We start from the raw sequence: 21799 nt of genomic DNA, 5'->3' as shown, positions 1-21799 counted from the left end.
AATTAGTTAAAATGAAAGTGCAAGTAATATACTGACCTACAACTTTACCTGTGCAGTCGGTATATAAAAAAGCTTATGCATTAAATACGTTTTTTTACACATGTCATATTCATAGTTAGAAAAGAATGTATTTAAAGGTCCACCTTTAAAATAACCACTAGGTGGAAATTTCTTGATTCTAACATTTGTTATTTAGTTATGTTTGCTTTTTTTCATCTTTACAGATAAGTCTGTCAATCTGCACTACGATTCATCACATCATATAAGTTTAGTATTTAAAAAGAGAAAATCATAATTTGCCTACTCGTACAGAGTCGAATTTTCAATACCTCGCCAAATGAGTCATCTAAGCTTCAGTTGCCCACTGTACCTGTTGTTTCCCGTAAAAAATCATTACTTAAATAAAATAATGACAATGTCTGCGACACGGTATTGTAAAACTCATAGGACCTTGACCATGACAGCAAAATTAATGTTGTGCGCCCTAGTAATTAAAACCAAGTAACTAATAATTACCATGGAAGCTTTAAACAGTCTGTTTTGCCCTCTGGGTAGTACTTCCTCGATTTCTGATTTGGACCTTGTGACTAAACTGCCCTCCAAGTTGGCATCTAAGATCTTCCGACACTTGGACCACAGTTCCCTAACTGCTGCTTCTGAGGCCCATTCTTCTTGGATGAAGGTCATCAAAGGCGATATAGTCTTGAGGACCAGGTTACGCTGGCATCAGCGCACCACCAAGAGCTCTGATGTTTCAGAACTGTGCAAGCCATTTGTGCGCATCAGCATCGCCGTTGACCGGATCCCAGCTATAAGACTATTGCGGTCTTTTTCCAGAGCATCACCAGCTTCTTCATTTGGGCTCAAATCTGCCCTCAAGTGTCCCAGAAGACCTGACGTTTTCCATAGTACTCGTAGAGACCTGTCCAAGCGAGTGAGGTTTGCTGATGATGCAGACGACAATGTTATGGATGTGTGATTGTTTAACTGACTGTTTCATATTCAAACATTATACTTTCTGTATTATATTTGTGAATCGTACTTCATAATACATATTTTCTTCTTTCGTACTATTTAATATATAAATTATTATTTCAATCTTACAAGCCATCTTATAATTTATCTACCACCCTATTTCGTGCTTTTATATTTCTTATGCTTTCTATGCTATGATTTTGCCCTCATCGGGCGATTTGTGCATCGCCCAGTCTTCATTTTATTTTCAAAAAATGTAGTACTTGAATCATTTTAGTAAAATGCTTAAGTAGACGAATATTTTGGACCAGCTAGTATCCAGGCACTATAAGAAAACAGCTACAACTACAGAAAATATATCTGGCTTCCAAGAAACTTGGCGTCTTGTATAATAGTAGGCCAGAGTGAATGTTTTTATTTTAATTTCAAAATCTCTGTATCGTTGACCCTAAACCCTATATGACCTTCGGCAACATCTTCAGGGAGGATATTGTTATACTTTTCTGGGATGAGCGCATGAAATTGATTTTTTGATGGCACACGCATTTACTAAAAAAATGTCTAACGCAAGCAAGGATTTGTCCTGTGTTTGTTCCAATTGTGTTTCTCACACAATACAGGGTGTCCGGTAGTATTTAGGTAAAAAAATTGAATTCTAGGGGTAAAAATAAACATTGGAATTTCGAAAAAAGTTCTTTTTAGGAAAATAAATTTACTCCACCCTTTTGTAAAGGGCTAGAAAAATTAATTTAAAAGTGATCACCAGCTAACTCTGTAACAAATCTTAAGTCTGTTATTCAGAATATTAGTACCACATTCGAGTTTGGGAGCCACCTCTGTGCAAAGAATGGCGGACCGATTGCCATCTATTATGCACATAGGCAATGTAGGCATGGTACGTCTGTTCTACATGTATTTAGATGGAGCCTGCTCCTACTGCATTAATTATTTATTGTTATTTTGGTAAAATATTTTACATTTCATAGTACAAGTATCAAGTAATGTTGGCCTCACTGGGTGGCTTACCCGTGCTGAAGCCTCAAATTTCTTGTGCATCGGAGAAACTCGACGAAAACGTGCGGACCCGGAAACAGTTGATATTGGCTTCATGAGAAAGGGTCGTTTTTTCTCTATCTCGCTTTACAACGCTGGTCAACACTGTGGCTTTATAGATCTCCTTTCTTCCTTACGTACACACAGGGGTGCTCATGAGACAAGAATTGTCAAAAAACGAGATTGGGGATGCCTTATTCCACCAGTTTCGGGCATTTGTAACTCTTGTGATGTGTGTTCAAATTATTGTAGGTCATCCGAAAAATGACCTTCCAACTAGAAAACATTTGAAGAAACACTGCAACTGATGCATAAATAATTGTCAGCAACTCTATAATCCTTAAAAATGAGAAATAACACAACCTGCTACAAATCATTATTATCTAAAATCTAGTACTAACCATTCGAGATTTAAAATTACTGCTAAATTATGGCTGGGCGATCAAAAAATCCTTAAGAGTGGGTTATAGGGCAGAATGGTGATTTGCTGGAAAACGGCTCTCTAAAACGGCTTAATACTACCTTTTGCATGTCATTCTCAGACTTCATATTCTTTGTTACCAATTAATGGCCTATTATTTTTCAGTCTGCCTATTTTTTTGTAGTTGTTGTAGGCATTCGACCATAAAAATAAAAACATTGATACACCATACAACCCACTTTTAAAACTTGGATCTATGATTATCGCGTTAATAACGGCTTTACATAATATTTTTGATTTAAAATATGTATATAATACACACATCTGTAGAATAGGGTGTATCGATTTTTAACTTTTTTTTGTTTTCAAATTCCAAGTTGAGAAAAAGTTGCTACTAGGTACCACAACTTACCACAAAAAGTTTTGGATTTTTAAAAAAATGTTTAGGTCTCCCGCACAAGGCCTAAAGTTTTAATTTTTTTCAAAAAATATCCAATTTTTTTTAAATTTAAAAAAATAAAATCGTAACTGTTTTGTTTATTCCAAGTTAAAAAACAGTAATATTAGGGCATAAAAATAAGTAAGAAACGATTTTTTTTATAATAAATGGATTTTAGGTCTCCCGCACAAGCCCTAAAGTTTGTTAATTTTGATGAAATTTAGTAATTTTGTGTACATATATGAACCATGTTTTTTTTAAGTTTAAACCACCGGAATTAATTTTAATTTTCTTACAGAAAGCATAAAATGAGTTCAGAACACAAAAGTTACGAATTTATTTTTTTTAATTTAAATTTTTTTTTATATTTAAAAAAAAAATTAAAACTTTAAGCCTTGTGCGGGAGACCTAAACATTTTTTTAAAAATCCAAAACTTTTTGTGGTAAGTTGTGGTACCTAGTAGCAACTTTTTCTCAACTTGGAATTTGAAAACAAAAAAAAGTGAAAAATCGATACACCCTACTGTAGAAGTACGGCCTCTTATTATCGTTATGCTATCTGTGGATATTAACAATTAAATGAATACTTCATCTTGCACCAAATTTTCAACACATTTCACAGTTTTTTACTTATTCCGGGATGGAAGCCCCCGGTGATGGCGGTGAAACTACGCGCTCCCTGTTTGACGACGTATATATTTCGAAAATGCCATCAAAATGTTTCATTAACGGGTCTTAAAGTAGAATACCGACTCACTTAAAGAATTGCAATAATCTAAGGAAGCTACAAAAACAGTAAGTACTCACAAATTCTCTTTTTTCATGTAAATTTGACGTATTGTATTTTTTCAAGTGTCAAATTTTTTAAAAGGCGTAAAATACAACATTTAATATGCGTTCCTTTTCCTAACGGTTAGCACGAACGTCATGATGTTTACTGGCGGCATCTTTATGCAAGTGTGTGTGAGAGAATTCATTGTCTTTACGCGCTCTGACTAAGTGGGAGAGTGAACGGTTTTTAATATGGCACGTTTGGTAATTAAACCAAAAATTACCATCTCACGCCAGATCATTTGTTGGTTTGGTAAAATCAGACGTTTTAAGTGAAAAAAGTCAAGTTTTTCACTGGTCCTACCTTACATGGTAAGGGGTATTAACACGTTGAACGCCATTGTGGAAATGAAGAAACATTACCATTTTAAATTTGAAAAAAAATACTCAGATGGCATCGGCGACCATCAAAACGTATTCCTTTTTTTTTACCAAAATTTTCCATGAAAATCAAGAAAATTAACTGCGGTCACCGGTGACCGTCATGGCACTATGGGAGAAAAATGACGATTTTCGTTATGAGAGGTAAACAAGTTTATTACCGTTTTTTATTTTTATCTTTAGATTATACGCCTTTCTGCGTATAAACACGTAACCATTCACACGTTGACATATCAAAGATATTCTATCTATGTGTTTTGTTGTAAAGTTCCAAACAATAATATTATTTTTCTCTTTGTAGATCAATATATGATTTATCCATTGCAGCCGGAAAAAATACTTCAAACAAGGTATTTTTTTTTATAGTGAATACCTCACAAGAGTCCCAACTGCTCCCGTCTGGAGCCAGTGAGACTATGGCATCCCCAATTGGGGGATGTTGTGAGGCTGAAGGTAAGTGGGGAAGTACCTGGCTATTCAGATCTAGTCACTAAACACGGCTAAAGCCATTTGGAGCAACGTTTCAATTCTGAATGGTGGTCTTACACCAGGGCGATACTGGTAGTATCTTCCACTCTGGGTTTATTCGTTACTTGAAGGTATGCTTCAAGTAACGAATAAATGAAAAAAGATTATTGTTTAGTTGTAATAAATAACACAGAATAATTTAACAAATATATAAATAAAAAATAAAAATTTCTTTTATTTCTCTAGGTCAATTTATTAATGATGTTATTAATATGTATAGATATTCTATCAAATATAAAATTAAGGAATTTACCAAATAAATCCACCTTCGATTTTTAGTCCAGTCAGTGGGGGATAAAAAAGGGCTCCACCTTGCAAAAGGTTAGGTAGTAGCGATTTTCACATATGTTGTTAAGATTGGGACTCTAAAGAAAAAAAAAAGTTTTCGACCTTGGAGGGGTCGAGCTCGATCCGCCATCTTGGATTGAAGGTGCCAAAATTTGGTTTTTTCAAAATAATTATGAAGTGGTTGATTTTACAATCAAATTGTCGAAGGCAAACTTAAAGACAACTAAATTACCTACATTTTTTGTACAAAGTTTTTTTTTGTAAATCTAATAGATAACGAGTTACAGCGGTTGAAAGAAGAAAATTTTGACAAAAAATTGTAAAACCCCAGTTTTCTTTATAAATTTTGTACCAACATATTACACAATATCATTTTAACGTATTTCTACGTTACAATATACTTATATAGCATCATCCGTGTGCTCGATGACGTTGATTTGTTATAGTGGGATCCTAGTCTACAGCTGACTTGGCAACACTGATTGAGTCCTGGTTACAGGACGTTGCCTAGATGCTCATGTCTGCAAATGTTCTTTTCGGTGAAACAATGCCAGTTCAAGTTTCACAAGAAAGATTTTTAGCCAATGAAAATAACAAACTCCGTCTGATTTCGATGCTTACAAAGCAATTTATACAGGATGATTTTACAGTTAAGCAGGCTGAAGAAGATGCTGATGAGTTGATTGTCAATACTGCGATTTCCTTGTGTTCATCATATGACGCTGTTTTCATTATTGGCGAAGACGTTGATCTCCTAGTTTTGCTGACAGCATTAGCACCACCCAAAAGTAGTATATATCTTCGCAAACCCGGGAGAGGCAAAACTTTTGAAAGACTGTATTCCGCGAATAGTGTGAAATACAAAGAGGCGGCTGAGAATATTCTGTTTCTTCATGCCTTTAGCGGCTGCGATACAACATCGTCCTTCTTCAACCAAGGAAAAACAAAATTTTGTTCGCTTGTGCAAAACGACACAAGACTCAATGCCATGATAGGAATCTTCAAACAACATGATGCAACACCAGAAGACATAGCAGTTGCAGGAACACGCTTTCTTGTTGCTTGTACGGGGGTGACATGGATAAGGAAACCTTGGAAGAAGTTTGCTACAAACGTTTTGCAAAGTCGACAGCAAAAAGCAAATTCAATCTTGCCTCTTTGCCACCAACGAACGACGCTGCACGGTACCATGCATTTAGAACGTACCATCAAGTCCAAAAATGGTATGGAATCCAAAAAAATCCAGAAACTGGGGCTGGAAACGTGACACCAACGGGCTTGTTCCAGTACGAATGACAAAGAAACCAGCACCCGAGACTTTATTAAAATTTATTTCATGCAATTATTGTAAAAAAGGATGCGGCGTTGCATGTAGCTACATGAAAGCTGGATTGAAGTGTTCTATTGTATGTGGGTGCTGTAATGGTCAAACATGCCGAAATTCGCCAGAGGTTCACATCGACGTCGAGGACGAAGAAGAAGAGATTTTGTCAATGGAAGCCCAGAATCTCAGTATCACAGGCAATGAGTTAGATGATGACATTGATGACGAAGACTGTTATTAAGTAACATAATTTATAGTAACATAATTCATAGTAATGTAATATAATTTCGAAATCTACCATCGCTGGTATATCTGTGGAGTAGACCTACTGGGGATACCACAATAAAAAAATGCACCATGTTCCCCACCTCATAGTGGTGTGGAAATGAATTAACAAAATTATTATAATTATGTAATGAATAACCCGAAAAAATTACAAAGTTAAGAATTTCATCATTTTTCAGAAAAATATTCACATTTCCGCCACTGTAACTCGTTACCTATTAGACTTACAAAAAAAAACTTGCACCAAAAAATGTAGGTAATTTAGTTGTCTTTAAGTTTGCTTTCGACAATTTGGTTGTAAAAACGACCACTTCACAATTATTTTGAAAAAAACAAATTTTGGCACCTTCAATCCAAGATGGCGGGTCGAGCTCGACCCTCCCAAGGTCGAAAACTTTTTTTTTTCCTTAGAGTCCCAATCTTAACAACATATATCAAAATCGCTACTACCTAACCTTTTGCAAGGTAAAACTCCCCACTGACTGGACTAGTCCAGTCAGTGGGGGATAAAAAAGGGCTCCACCTTGCAAAAGGTTAGGTAGTAGCGATTTTCACATATGTTGTTAAGATTGGGACTCTAAAGAAAAAAAAAAGTTTTCGACCTTGGGAGGGTCGAGCTCGATCCGCCATCTTGGATTGAAGGTGCCAAAATTTGTTTTTTTCAAAATAATTGTGAAGTGGTAGTTTTTACAACCAAATTGTTGAACGCAAACTTAAAGACAACTAAATTACCTACATTTTTTGTAGAAAGTTTTTTTTGTAAGTCTAATAGGTAACGAGTTACAGCGGTTGAAAGAAGAAAATTTTGACAAAAAATTGTAAAACTCCAGTTTTCTTGATAAATTTTGTACGAACATATTACACAATATCATTTTAACGTATTTCTACGTTACAATATACTTATATAGCATCATCCGTGTGCTCGATGACGTTGATTTGTTATAGTGGGATCCTAGTCTACAGCTGACTTGGCAACACTGATTGAGTCGGGGTGGTTACAGGACGTTGCCTGGATGCTCGGTCACTCAGTGTGCTCGTGCGCAAAGGTACGAAATCATCATTTTATGGTGTTTTCGAACAACTTCCAGAAGGCGTGCAACTTGAAGGTAGCAAAATTAATGTTGTAGATGGAGGATATCTTTTACATAAAGTTGTATGGAATCGGAATGATTATTTTGGGTCAATTTGCGAGAAGTACGTTCACTATGTAAGAAATCACTATGGATCATATGCAGTCATTGTTTTCGATGGATATCCGCTTGATGATGGTGAAAAAAATACGAAAACCGCAGAAAGACTTCGCCGATCGAAGAAGCACATGTCTGCAGATGTTCTTTTCGATGAAATAATGCCAGTTCAAGTTTCACAAGAACGATTTTTAGCCAATGAAAATAACAAACTCCGTCTGATTTCGATGCTTACAAAGCAATTTATACAGGATGATTTTACAGTTAAGCAGGCTGAAGAAGATGCTGATGAGTTGATTGTCAATACTGCGATTTCCTTGTGTTCATCATATGACGCTGTTTTCATTATTGGCGAAGACGTTGATCTCCTAGTTCTGCTGACATCATGACAGCATTAGCACCACAACAAAATAGTATATATCTTCGCAAACCCGGTAGAGGCAAAACTTTTGAAAGATTGTATCCCGCGAATAGTGTGAAATACAAAGAGGCGGCTGAGAATATTCTGTTTCTTCATGCCTTTAGCGGCTGCGATACAACATCGTCCTTCTTCAACCAAGGAAAAAATAAATTTTGTTCGCTTGTGCAAAACGACACAAGACTCAATGCCATGATAAGAATCTTCAAACAACATGATGCAACACCAGAAAAATAGCAGTTGCAGGAACACGCTTTCTTGTTGCTTTATACGGGGGTGACATGGATAAGGAAACCTTGGAAGAAGTCCTCTACAAACGTTTCGCAAAGTCGACAACAAAAATCAAATTCAATCTTGCCTCTTTGCCACTAACGAACGACGCTACACGGTACCATGCATTTAGAACGTATCATCAAGTCCAAAAATGGTATGGAATCCAAAAAAATCCAGAATACTGGGCCTGGAAACGTGACATCAACGGGCTTGTTCCAGTAAGAATGACAAAGAAACCAGCACCCGAGACTTTATTAAAATTTATTTCATGCAATTGTAAAAAAGGATGCGGCGTTGCATGTGGCTGCAGGAAAGCTGGATTGAAGTGTTCTATTGTATGTGGGTGCTGTAATGGTCAAACATGCCGAAATTCGCCAGAGGTTCACATCGATGTCGAGGACGAAGAAGAAGAGATTTTGTCAATGGAAGCCCAAATATCACAGGCAATGAGTTAGATGATGACATTGATGACGAAGACTGTTATTAAGTAACATAATTTATAGTAACATAATTCACAGTAATGTAACATAATTTACTGTAGCATAACGCTGGTATATCTGTGGAGTTGACCTACTGGGGATACCACAATAAAAAAAATGCGCAATGTTCTCTACCTCATGGTGGTGTGGAAATGAGTTAACAAAATTATTATAATTATGTAATGAATAACCCGCAAAAATTACAAAGTTGGGAATTTCATCACTTTTTTGAAAAATATTCACATTTCCGCCACTGTAACTCGTTACCTATTAGACTTACAAAAAAAAACTTTCTACAAAAAATGTAGGTAATTTAGTTGTCTTTAAGTTTGCGTTCAACAATTTGGTTGTAAAAACGACCACTTCACAATTATTTAAAAAAAAACAAATTTTGGCACCTTTAATCCAAGATGGCGGATCGAGCTCGACCCTCCCAAGGTCGAAAACTTTTTTTTTTCTTTAGAGTCCCAATCTTAACAACATATATCAAAATCGCTACTACCTAACCTTTTGCAAGGTAAAACTCCCCACTGACTGGACTATTTCTCGAAAACGAAAGCTCAAATAAAAAAAAGTCATAACCCAAAATTGACAATAAATGAAAGGTTATTCACAAGTTATCCCTTTAAAGGACAACTTTTTTTTAAGCGATACGCCCTTAATGGTTTTATTTATGTATTTTATATTCATTTTGATGAACAGAAAAAACTTTTTTTTGCTTAGCTTTTTTGAAATTTTCGATTTTCCAGCGGGTTTTTTTTCTGACCGGTGTCCATTTAAAAAAAAAATTATATAAAATTATTGTTTTCATTACAAAACGACAGGTTGGTAAGGAAAAATGTACTTTTATTTATTTGCGTTACAGGGGAATAACTGCTTTGATAATTTTTTAGAGAAACTGACCAGGACGCGATTTTCGTAAATTTACTTAACATGTGCGAACTTCGGGCGGTTGGTTCGATTCAAGACCTCTGTGCGCTACCTCAGAATGAAAACAACCCAAGGGCTTATAACTTAAAGAAATATAAACCTTAATGTTGCAGGTCTCAAAACTATCCGTTTTTAGCTTATGACCTATAAAGGGTTTTATCGTTTATACCACGAGTTTCCGAACACCGTGTAAAACAAACTATATGTATCGGAAATGTTCCTCAACACTAATGACAACAGCAAGTGAATGATGAAACATTTATAAAAAATGTCAAATTAAATGCTTTACTAAAATAGTAGGTTCTGCAAATAAGTCATACCTTTTTACTAAGCTGTTTGTTTTACTTAATATTTCACATTCATATTATACGTTCATTGCTTTGTGACAAACGCACATGTGACGTTATATTTTAACAAGTTCATTAATGTACAACTACCGCCCTCTAGTGACAAAAAAATGAAGACATTTTGACAGTTTGCGAAATTTCGCTATCATAAATATAACAAGCGCTTAACAAACATACTTATTTTGGTTGTCCGTGTGACCCCGTGAAATCTGGTTCAATGAAATCAAATTTGCTTTGATTTTAAAGTTCACTTTAAAAATTTGAACATTATTAATTTTGGGAATTAAGTGTAGTAAAAAGTTTATTTATAGAGTAATTAATAGAGTTAGAACCATTCCTATTGTGGTGATATGGTACTGTGCTATAAAATCTGTTCTGCAGTATAGTATCTTGAACAAGTCGTGGTGACGACTGCGGCAAGTTATCTGACACCTAATGAGTGTACGGTATAAAAATAGATTAATATCAAACTTATTACTTGGGAATTAAGTAATAAAATTCTAAAAAGGATATTTATAGATAATGAATTCATTCTTGAGAATTTTTGTGCGTATTACGTTCAATATAATAATTTTGTAATTTTAATGGAAGTAATATTACAGTATTCTGCCCTTGTAAGCAAGAAAGGCTTAACACAAATTTCCGAATTATTTTTTTCTGTAGCGAAGTGGGGACGAATTTTATTTTTAAATACTTTTTAATGATCCTAAGGTCATTCAGTCAGTCCCATTGGTCAAATCATATTATAAAAAACAATTTGAATTAAAAAAAATATCCTTTTAAATTAAAAATTACTTTGTCACAGAATGAAATTAAAAATGAATCAATTACAATTCCCTGTGGTATTCCAAACTTTTCGCCTGCAAGGTAAATAAAAAACTTGGGTGTAACATTATTTTTTTAAATTTTTTCATATTTGAAAACCTCCTACTAACACCACAGTAAGCAGAAAATGTTGCTTGTGTCGTGATGAAAAATGACATAGCCAGCCGAGAAATTGAACGCCGGACATCTGGGTGGGATCCAAACGCGATGCCAACGCAGCCACTGACCGGTAAAAAAACAGTTTCTAACACTATTTGTTCTACTAATTTCTTGAATTCATCAATCAGGAACACCGATTGGAACAGTTATTTTAGTTTTCGTTACAATTTCAATGACATTTGTATTCGCTATTAATCTTAAATCACCACAAAGAAAAAACACTTCACACAGTTTCATAATATTTTTAATTTTCTAAATAATTGAGAAACAATCAAATAAAAATGTTGACACATGTCGATAAGCTTATTGTTGAAGTAAATTGCAATAAAATAAACGTCATAGATTACCTAGTCCTTTTACCGGTCAAATTATCTCAATTGCCTTCTGAACCAACAGCTGTTTTCATTATTTTTTGACAATTAGCTAATCAAATTTTAGACGGCCTCGGTGATGTTATTTCTCTTAAGAGACTTAAATAACAGTTTTACAAATGATTCTAAGATTTGTCCCACTCATTTAACGATTAAATCTGACGACATTGTAATCCAGGAATTACAGCGGATTGAAACACCAGCCTTCGTCAAGGTTTAATTAAACAATTTCAGTCCAGAGCCTGCTCAGTTGTATGAAATATTAATATTTCAACAAGCCCTGCATTATTGCTTTACTAAAATTAATTTGTTACTGACAAGTTAATGTAATTAACGCTCCGATTGAACCTATTGAGCGGTAGCACTAAGATGAACTAAAAATAATAACGCCTTACTAATTATTTTTGATTTGCCATTTATCTAAAATATCAGCACAAGGGCCTTGTTCAATGAGAGAAAAAAACACTTTAATGTTGCTTAGACCATTGCTTGTATGTTGGTGTCCTGGGTGGATAAAAAAAAATACGATTGTTAACCTTTTAAACGCTTGATGGATCGGATATCAGATTGAAAATTAAAAAAAAATAGTAAAGCATACTTTAAATTAATATGAACATTAGCGTGAATTTACCTGAATCTTTGGTCAAAATAAATTTAAACGGTTAACCGGTATAAGTACTGATGTTGAATGAAAATAATTATTTTTATTTCAATTTTGATATATTTTTAGAAGATTTAAAAAATATATTTCCATATTTTATAAAAATGAGAACGTTGTGATTTTATTCAACGGGGATAACATACATGAAAAACAAACAATTCATCAAATTTCAACGTTCATTTTCAAGTTCTGATTTTTCGCTTTGTCCTAATAAAACAACTATCTCTCAATCAAATTACAAATAATTGAACTTATTACGTGCAGAATTTCTCCAGCATGAATTCATACATTGAGAAACCAGCTCATATTCAAATACCAGACACGCATAATTGAATAAACCTCCGAGTGTGAAAATATATAATAACGTATTTCATTATTTCATTGCACAAAGTCTAGTGGTAGGTATACATTTGATATTTGGTACAGATGTTCTAGCACAGCGTAATATAATCACGAGTAATTACTTTATACAAAGCTATGCAACAAGTCATACAAACACAAGAAACAAAAACAGAAAATTACAGCTATTTGTAGGTTTACATGATGTGTTTAGGAGTATTGTTGAAATAAATGTTTTAAATGATCCACAAAACTTGCCAACTTGGTATTGAATATGTCAACATCACCCAAGTAATGATTTCCCATGGTGTGAAGTCGTTGTATAGGAGAGTGGGGAATGTAGTTACGCTTATGTGTGCTGCTGTAGAATATTGTATTTTGTCGTGTTGTTACTGTGGGTGTATGTATGTTTGTAAGTTGCAGGAGTTCACAACAGTCGAATTTAGAGTTAAGTATTTTGAATAAGAATGTTAAATCGTTTATTTTACGTCTATCTTCTAATGTATGTATTTTTAGAGTATTTAATAAGAAATTGTATTTTAAGTCTTCGACAGGGATATTTGATTTAAAATTTATAAAACGTAGAATTTTTTTTTGTATTCGCTCAATGTTGTTAATGTGAATTTTGTAAGATAGAGACCAAACTACTGAGTTATATTCAATTAGACTTCTTACTAGAGATACGTATAATAGTTTAATGGCTTGTAAAGAATTAAAGTTTTTAGTTGTTCTTAATACGAAGCCTAGTGTTTTCATACCTTTGTTCACAATTTGATGGATATGATTGGTGAAACTTAGTTTTTCGTCCAAAATAATTCCAAGATCTCTCATTTCCGTGAGTCTTTCTAAAGCTATGTTATTGATGGAATATCCGAATAAAACAGGATTTTTGTTTCTGAAGAAAGTCAAGGTTTTGCACTTTACTACATTTAGGACGGGTTGTTTCGGAGAATTTGAACAATTCATCAAATTTCAACGTTCATTTTCAAGTTCTCTTTTTATTTCAGTTCTGTCAAGCAACCAGCCTATAATGATATAAAAACAGAACTTGAATAGGACTTTCACAGATCCCGAAAATGAACGTTGAAATTTCATGAATTGTTCAAATTCTCCGAAACAACCCGTCCTTAAAAAGTAAATTATTTTGAACGCACCAATCTCTAAACTTACTAATATTTGACTGTAGGATATGACAATGATTTATATCAGTTATTTTCTTGTATAGTTTAATGAAGTGTTTAAAATTTATTTAATTTATAAGTTCATTAATAAGAAATTATATAAATAAAAGCAGTGCTTTGAAGTTTGAATAATTTAATAATTCTACTCGGGAGGAGAAAAAACTATTTATATTTTACTCATAACTTTCTTTTCAAATCACCTCGAAGTATGTCATATTTAAAGTATGTATGTTAGTATTGGTGAATTCCGTCTCTTTATTTATTTTATATTTTCTCTTTCCTGCATATTTTTAAGTGCAACAAGAACTCTTGCGCATTTCTTAAATTATTTTCAATTGCAATTTCTTAATAACTATTAAGAACTACATAATATTTATACCATAAACGCATACTGATAGATGTAACTGCAACACACGGCATGAAGGAGAGCCAAAAACTGATTTTCAATCATATTGAAATTGAAAAATCCAAAATTCCACAAATATTAAGGTAAATAAAAATTAATAAAAACAAAAAGTATACTGTTTTAGATTATTTATCAACATATTACGAGAGAATTTTAGAATCTCCTGAATTTCGGGTTTTGGAGTAGCAGCACTAGCTTTGCTTTTCAGGTATAGATATTATGCAGTACTTTCCTTGTATAATTAATCAACCTTTCAACTTTCAATATAAAAATAACAATGTTTCTCTCACATCTGTAAATGAAATAAATCATTTTGGCATGATTTTTTGTTCCAAAATTAATTTTCTTTCTCATATCAATACAATTAAAGGATTAAAAATGCTTGGCTTCATTGTCCGTAATGGCAGACTTTAAAAACTTATTAACATTAAAAATCGTACATTCTTCTTCAATTCTAAAAATACACTCAAAAAAAATACTCAGGATAAATTTCTAAGATATATTAACTATAAACCCAATCTATCAATATAAAATATAAATTACAATTACTTGACGAAATTATTAAAACTCTCAGATAGAAGACTCGTTTCCGACTTGACTTTTATATTTAAAACTGTTATTGAAGTTATAGACAGCCCTGATTTATTGATCCTACTCACCATCAATATACCAACTAGAACTACTCGTTTGAAAATTATTTTTAATATCTACAACAATATCAGAACTGAGTCATTTAAATACTCACTTGTACTTAGAGAACACGCAGTTGGACATAATTTCGCAGTAATTGTCGATGTATTCAACTGCAAGGTATATAGTTACAAGAAGGGTAAAATAACTTACTCAATAATATTGCTAACTAAACTAAGTTTAATACTATTCTTCTGCATTGAATTTTTAAAAATGTTTGAAAAAAGATACTTTTCATATTTAAATTGTGTATCGGTATTTGATGTAGCGATTTTTTAAAATGCCTTTAATAAATATTTCTTAGGTCAAATAAATATTAAATATGAAGATTATGTAGCCCCTGAAAATTGACTGGGATTATTTTGTACTTATATTAAAGAACAATTAACCTGACGCCGCCATTAGTAAGAGTCATCGCAAAATTGGTGAATCGTAAATATAGCAGTAAACACCAGAATGACAATGTAATTACCAATCTATTAAATAACATTCAAATATGAATTCGAAAAACCTAATTTCAGGGAAGACCAAAATTAACGTATTAAGGATGGCCATCACACAAAGGGTAGTAGTAAATAAAAGCCTGTGACTAAGACAATCAGTTAGCAACCGAAATATTAAATAAACCGATATAATAATATTAACGATAATTACTTCTGAGAAGAACTAACCTTTGGGAAAATAATTAGAATTTAATAACGTCCTTAATATCCAATATACAATTATTATATTAATTTCAATTCCGACATATTTTTACCGGATTAAAAAAATATATTTCAATGTAATGTAATTCTTAATTTTTTTGATACTAATTGAAATAGTACGCTGATCAAGGAAAAAATACTTTATTAAAAAAGTAAAAGTAGCTATTTTCCTGTTACAAATTTGCCTTTGGATATCTTTAATATCATCTTCAATTATTAAAGATTAATGTTTGAGTTTTACACAATGTCTTACCAAAAATAAAATATAGTTTTTTATCAGTCGTACGTTTTGACAGCATTTTGTGCCGCTGAATAGTTCTGATTCTATGAAAAATGTTTCGAAGTTCCTGATAAACTCAGTAGTGAAATAAAATGTATATTTACTGAACGTTCGTAGGACTTTCACAAGCACAATATAAGTCGATATTTTACATAATGCATACGTCAATACACATAATACACATCAGTAGCGACAATAAAGGTGGAAACACATTATTAAAACCCGACGCGACCCGATGAAACGCGATGCGTGTTGAGTCGAATCAAATGTATTGTTTTCTTATGACCAGAATCACACTATGAACATCCGACATGGCGTCGCGTCGGATGTTCATAGTGTGATTCTGGTCATAAGAAAACAATACATTTGATTCGACTCAACACGCATCTCGTTTCATCGGGTCGCGTCGGGTTTTAATAATGTGTTTCCACCTTAAGTTTCATGTTATGCTATGTATACATACGCGAGCCGAACTACCGAACTGAACCTCAACTTATGGGAAAGAAACGAAGCAACTGCAAATGGCGCGAAAGGCCGCTTGCCGCTTTCCCGCAATTCGTTCGGTTCGGTATACGTACCCTTACAAACACAAACAGAAATACATATAAGTTTCTTTCACAACCTTTCTTCCGATTTATTATATTAAAATTTATGTTAAATATTAAAATTATAACCTTAAACTCAACCTTATAATTAATATTGCTTTTTTTGCTGTCGATAATTAAAATGTTTTTTATGGGAAAATAAATGTTTGGTAAAATAGTGTAATTTTCGTTGTATGTTTCATATTTTATTTTACCTACTCAAAAATGTTGAATACATTAATAAAAAAAATAAAGTATTATCTGTACGTTTATATATCTTATTGGATATAAACTTAATTATTATTTTTTTTTGGTAAACTAATGTTTTTAAGACAAGATTAAGAGGAAAAAATGTAACAAGCAGTAATTGTTGAATGAAACACTATTATATATTGAATTATTTCGCGGATAGGAGATAAGCCGCCATAGCTCAGTGGTCAGAGCTGTCGACCGGAAATTGAAGGGACACGGGTTCGAGTCCCGTTGGCGTCATGTATCTTTTATCAGGAGATTTTTCAATGTGGATGAGTGTTTCAGGCGAATAATTATTGCTTGTAAAATAATGGATATAAACTTATTTTACTTCTCACCATACGTTTAAACTGTGCGCCCTAAAGTTAAAGATTAGACTTCCGGATTTCAATACTTAGTTTTTTTGACAGCAATGAAAACAGGACAACTGTCATATGAAATAATGTTTATTTTTCAAATCGTTTTGTCATTGTTCTGAAGTATTCTTTACATAAACTTTCAGTTTCACAATAAATGAATTGCTAAGCCGTGATTTACTTTCATGTTCCAAAACAATAATATTTAAATTTCTACCCCAACGGTTTACCAAGAATTTATAGAGTAATGTGTGAGTCATTCGATATTAAAGACGTCATTAAAATCTAATTATTTTTCAATATATTAGTTCTTGTCAGAAGCAATTATTGTTAAGATAGTGGTTTATTCAGTATTTCATGTTGCTAATTGATTGTCCCTACCCTTTGTGTGATACCCATTCTTAATGCGTTCATTTTGGTCTTCCTTGAAATTTGGTTTTTAAAAGTCATATTAGAATGTTATTTATTAGAATAATATTTATATTGTCACTCTAGTATTTACTGATATATTTACAAGTCACTAATTTTTCAATGTTCTCACTAATGGCGGCGTCAGGTTAATTGTTCTTCAATAGAAGTACAGAATAATCACAGTATATAAGCAGGGGTTATCTAATCTTAATCTTTAATATGTATTTGAAGAATGAATTATGCATTGCAATGTATTTAAAAAAACGTTAGAGAAATTCAAAACACAATTTGAATATGAAAAGTTATTTTTTGCAAGCATAATAAACAACGTTAATAGTAAGGACTGGTTGTTTCGGAGAATTTGAACAATTCTTCAAATTTAAAAATTGATTTTCAAGTTCTGTGAAAGATATTTTTAAGTTCTGTTATTATTTTAGTTTTGTTAAGCAACTAGCCTATAATGATATAATAACAGAACTGGAATGGAACTTTCACAGAACCCGAAAATGAACGTTTAATTTTCAAGCTTATAACACGAATTTTCGTGTTTGCCAAATATCATACAATCGATATGTATTTTATTTATATATTCTACCCCATATGAAGTTAAACAAAAATTTGAAACACAAAATAGTTTATTGCAACAGTAATCAAGAAATAATTTTGCTATTAGTAACACGTATAAAAATTCAGTGCAGAAGAATAGTATTAAACATAGTTTAGTTAGCAATATTATTGAGTGTGTTATTGTACCTTTCTTGTAACTATATACCGTGCAGTTTAACACATCTAAAATTGCTGCGAAATTATTGCCAACTGCATGTAATCTAGGTACAAGTGAGTATCTAAATGAATCAGTCCTGATAGTGTTGTAGAAATTAAAAGTAATTTTCGAACGAGTAGTTCTAGGTGGTATGTTGAAGGTGATTTGTCTCAATAAATCAGGACTGTCAAAATAAAATAAAAGTCATGTCGTAAAAGAGTCTTCTATCTGAGAGTTTTAATAATTTAAAAAATTTCTTCAATTTATTGTAATCTATAGTTTATATTGATAGACTGGGCTTAAAGTTAAAATATATTAGAAATTTATGCAGATTTTTTTTTTGGAGTGGATTTTTTGAATTGAAGACGAATATACAATTTTTAATGTTTATAGAAGGGAAATACTACGTAATATCTATACCTGAAAAGAAAAGCTAGTGATGCTACTCCAAAACCCGAAATGTTTAGGAGATGCTAAAATTATCTTTTTATATGTTGATAAATAATCTAAATCAATATAGTTTTTGTTTCGATTAATTTTTATTTGTCTTAATATTTGTGGAATTTTCGAGAGATTTCCTTGAACATCAGTTTTTGGCTGTCCTTAACATGCCGTGTTTTGCAGTTACATCTATGGGTATGTGTTTATGGTATAAATATTATGTAGTTCTTAATTCTTATCGCGAAATTGCAATAAAAATACTTTAAGAAATGCACAAGAGTTGTCGTTATCAGTTAACAATATTCAGGAAAGAGGAAATATAAATTAAATAAAGATACATATCCGCCAATTCTAACATACCAACTTTAATATGACTTACTTCCAGATAATTTTAAAAGAAAGTTATGTGTAAAATACAAATAGTTATTTCTCTTTCCAAATAGAATTATAAAAGTATTCAAACTTCAAAGCACTATTATTTTTTATGTTGTTATTAATTAGATAAATTTTGAACACTTCATATTCAAAGTTGAGTTTAGTAAGTAGGTACATTATTCAGTTTATTATTCAATTAGTACAATTTCTTGATTCTAACGTTCGTTCATTAGTTACGTCCGATGTTTGTCAACTGGACAGGTAAGAATGTTAATCTGGACTACAATTCATCAAAAAGTTCTGTATTTAAAAATATAATAGCAAAAGTGTCCGACTTATACAATAGGCGAATTTTTAAATACCCCACCAAATGAGTCATCTAATATTCAGTTGCCTGTTGTGTTTCGAAAATATTATTTTATTTTTATATTGGATAGTGATAATGTCGGTGACACGGTATCGACGAACTCATAGGACCTCTGAATATGATAAATCTCATTGTGCGCTCCAGTAATTAAACCAAGTAACTAATTAATAATATGGAAGCTTTCAACTATCTGTTTTGCCCTCTGGGTAGTACTTGCTCGACGTCTGGCTTGAATCCTGTGAATAACCTGCCCTTTAAGTTGGTCTCTAAGATCTTCCGACAGTTGGACCACAGTTCCCTGTCTGCTGCTTCTGAGGTCCACTCTTCTTGGATGAAGGTCATCAAAGGCGACATTGTCTTGAGGACCAGGCTACGCTGGCATCAGCGCGCCACCAAGAGTTCTGATGTTTCAGAACTATGCAAGCCGTTTGTGCGCATCAGCATTGCTGATGCCGACAACATGAAGCCAGCCACAAGACTATCACGGTCTTTCTCCAGGGCTCCACCACTCTACTCTTCATTTGGACTCAAATCTGCCCTCAAGTGTCCCAGAAGACCCGACAGAGCACCTCGACGAGACCCGTCGAAGCGAGTGAGGTTTGCTGATGCAGAAGACAAAGATATGGATATGTGATTGTTGACCACTACTGACTTATTGTTTTACATTTGACCATTGTTACTTCTATTTAGTTTTATTATTGTATCATACTTACACCTAGTACCTACACATTTTTCCTCTTATTTCTTCGTACTGCTTAATAAATTATTATATCATTATAACCAGTCATCTTTTAATCTTTTTTTTCATAATAATATAGTTTCCTTATCCAAAAAGTTACATTTTTTGATATCCACGTTTCATTACTTTCACCTCGTAAGTTTTGCCGACTTCGTTCCGAAAATACAACCCTAAGCTATGTCATGTAAAAATATACACCCAAAATATCCTTAAATAAGTAAAATTAGTAGATGCGTATAAATAGGACGAAATTTCATCCAGCCGAGCCACACATAATTCACGGCTCGGCTCGCGGAAATTGTTTTGTTTATGCGTAGCATTGGACCGTATTAAGTATCAAGGCTTATTAGAAGTCCGAATAAATCTAGCTTTCAAGAAACTGCGAAAAAAATTCAAGAAAATCTTGTATAGGATCGGAGTGATTTTTAATATGTTTATAGATTTTTAAAATCCTTGCAAGTTATTTAAGCCCTTTTTCTTGATTATACACTTATTAACTAAAATATGCTCAACACAAGATAAGATTTGTCCTGTATTGTGTTTGTTTAAATAAAATTTTATGTTTTTTCTCACAATATATGGTCAATGATTAAACATGCAGGGAAGGATTTTGAAATTCAAAATTGAATTAAGGTTAAAAGATTGTTCAGTAGCAGCTGTGAACCCTGTATAAATCTCAAGTGTGCATTTCCAACAATCGAATATGGAAGCCACCTCTGAGCTGGAATTTCAATATACCTCTTTGATTCTGTGCAAAGAAGAAGAAGTGAGGTCTGTCTGAGATTAACAATCCGTTGTTAGCAGATCTATTGGCAGGCAATATAGGAATTTTGAGTCCATGCTTATAATATATACTTTTGAGTACTTACGTATTTGAATGGAGCCTGCCCCTGCTGCATTGATCCCATGTACACCGGTACACTTACGCGATACTTGATGGACACGAGCGGAACCCGCTCACAGTTAATGTTTTAAGAGGAAGCTACAAGCCAAAAATGTGTACATTTTTGGCATACCTTATGTTGTAGGTAAACATTAAAATCGCTTGACAAATGGAGTCTAAAAACGTTCTATTTCAAGCACAAAACCGGTTTTTATTTATTTTGGAAATAATTTCATAAGAAAGCAAAAAAGTTAATCAAGTGAAACTGTCACAGATAATCTTAGCTATAATACTGTATTTTTTTAAGTTATTTCCTTTATGCGTTCATACATTTCACTTGAACATTTTTTTTTGTATTTTACTCAAGCGAAAAGATAGGAAAACCTTCAATTTATTTAAAGCATATTTTTTGGTATTCATAATGTACACCAATTCGTTATAAATATCAAAATAGTGATTTGGCATTAAGCTTCGCCTTAACATAAAAAAAACTTGTTACGTGTAGCAAAACCGTTTTTAATTTTTACGAATGACTTGAATATCGGTACAATATCGATATATTTTCAGTTCATCCGAAAAACGTCCTTACAACTTATTTGAAGAAACACTGCAACTAATGCATAAATAATGGTCAGAATTCAATTATCTTCATGAATAATACGAAATAAAAAATTAAACGATAATTTTACCTCTCGTATCTACGTACTAACCAACTCGAATCTAATGAAACCTAGTCATTTCGATTGTATGTGCGTCCCCGTGAAATCTGGTTCCATGAACTCAAATTGCTGTGAATTTAAAGCATCATTTTAAAAATTGGAACATTATTAACTTTTGGAATTAGGTATGCCCA

At 32.8% G+C, this 21799-nt stretch overlaps 1 protein-coding gene across 1 annotated transcript in view; it reads left to right on the top strand.

The window, feature by feature from the left end:
* Dh31-R (Diuretic hormone 31 Receptor) overlaps positions 1-21799 on the top strand; it is a 545747-nt gene that overhangs the window by 232055 nt on the left and 291893 nt on the right. The window lies entirely within an intron of this gene.

Source organism: Hesperophylax consimilis, chromosome 10 (genome assembly GCF_061612785.1).
Source record: "Hesperophylax consimilis isolate HC1 chromosome 10, BYU_Hcon_1.0, whole genome shotgun sequence".
Taxonomy (NCBI): Eukaryota; Metazoa; Arthropoda; class Insecta; order Trichoptera; family Limnephilidae; genus Hesperophylax; species Hesperophylax consimilis.
This window is presented reverse-complemented; position numbering and strand designations above follow the sequence as displayed.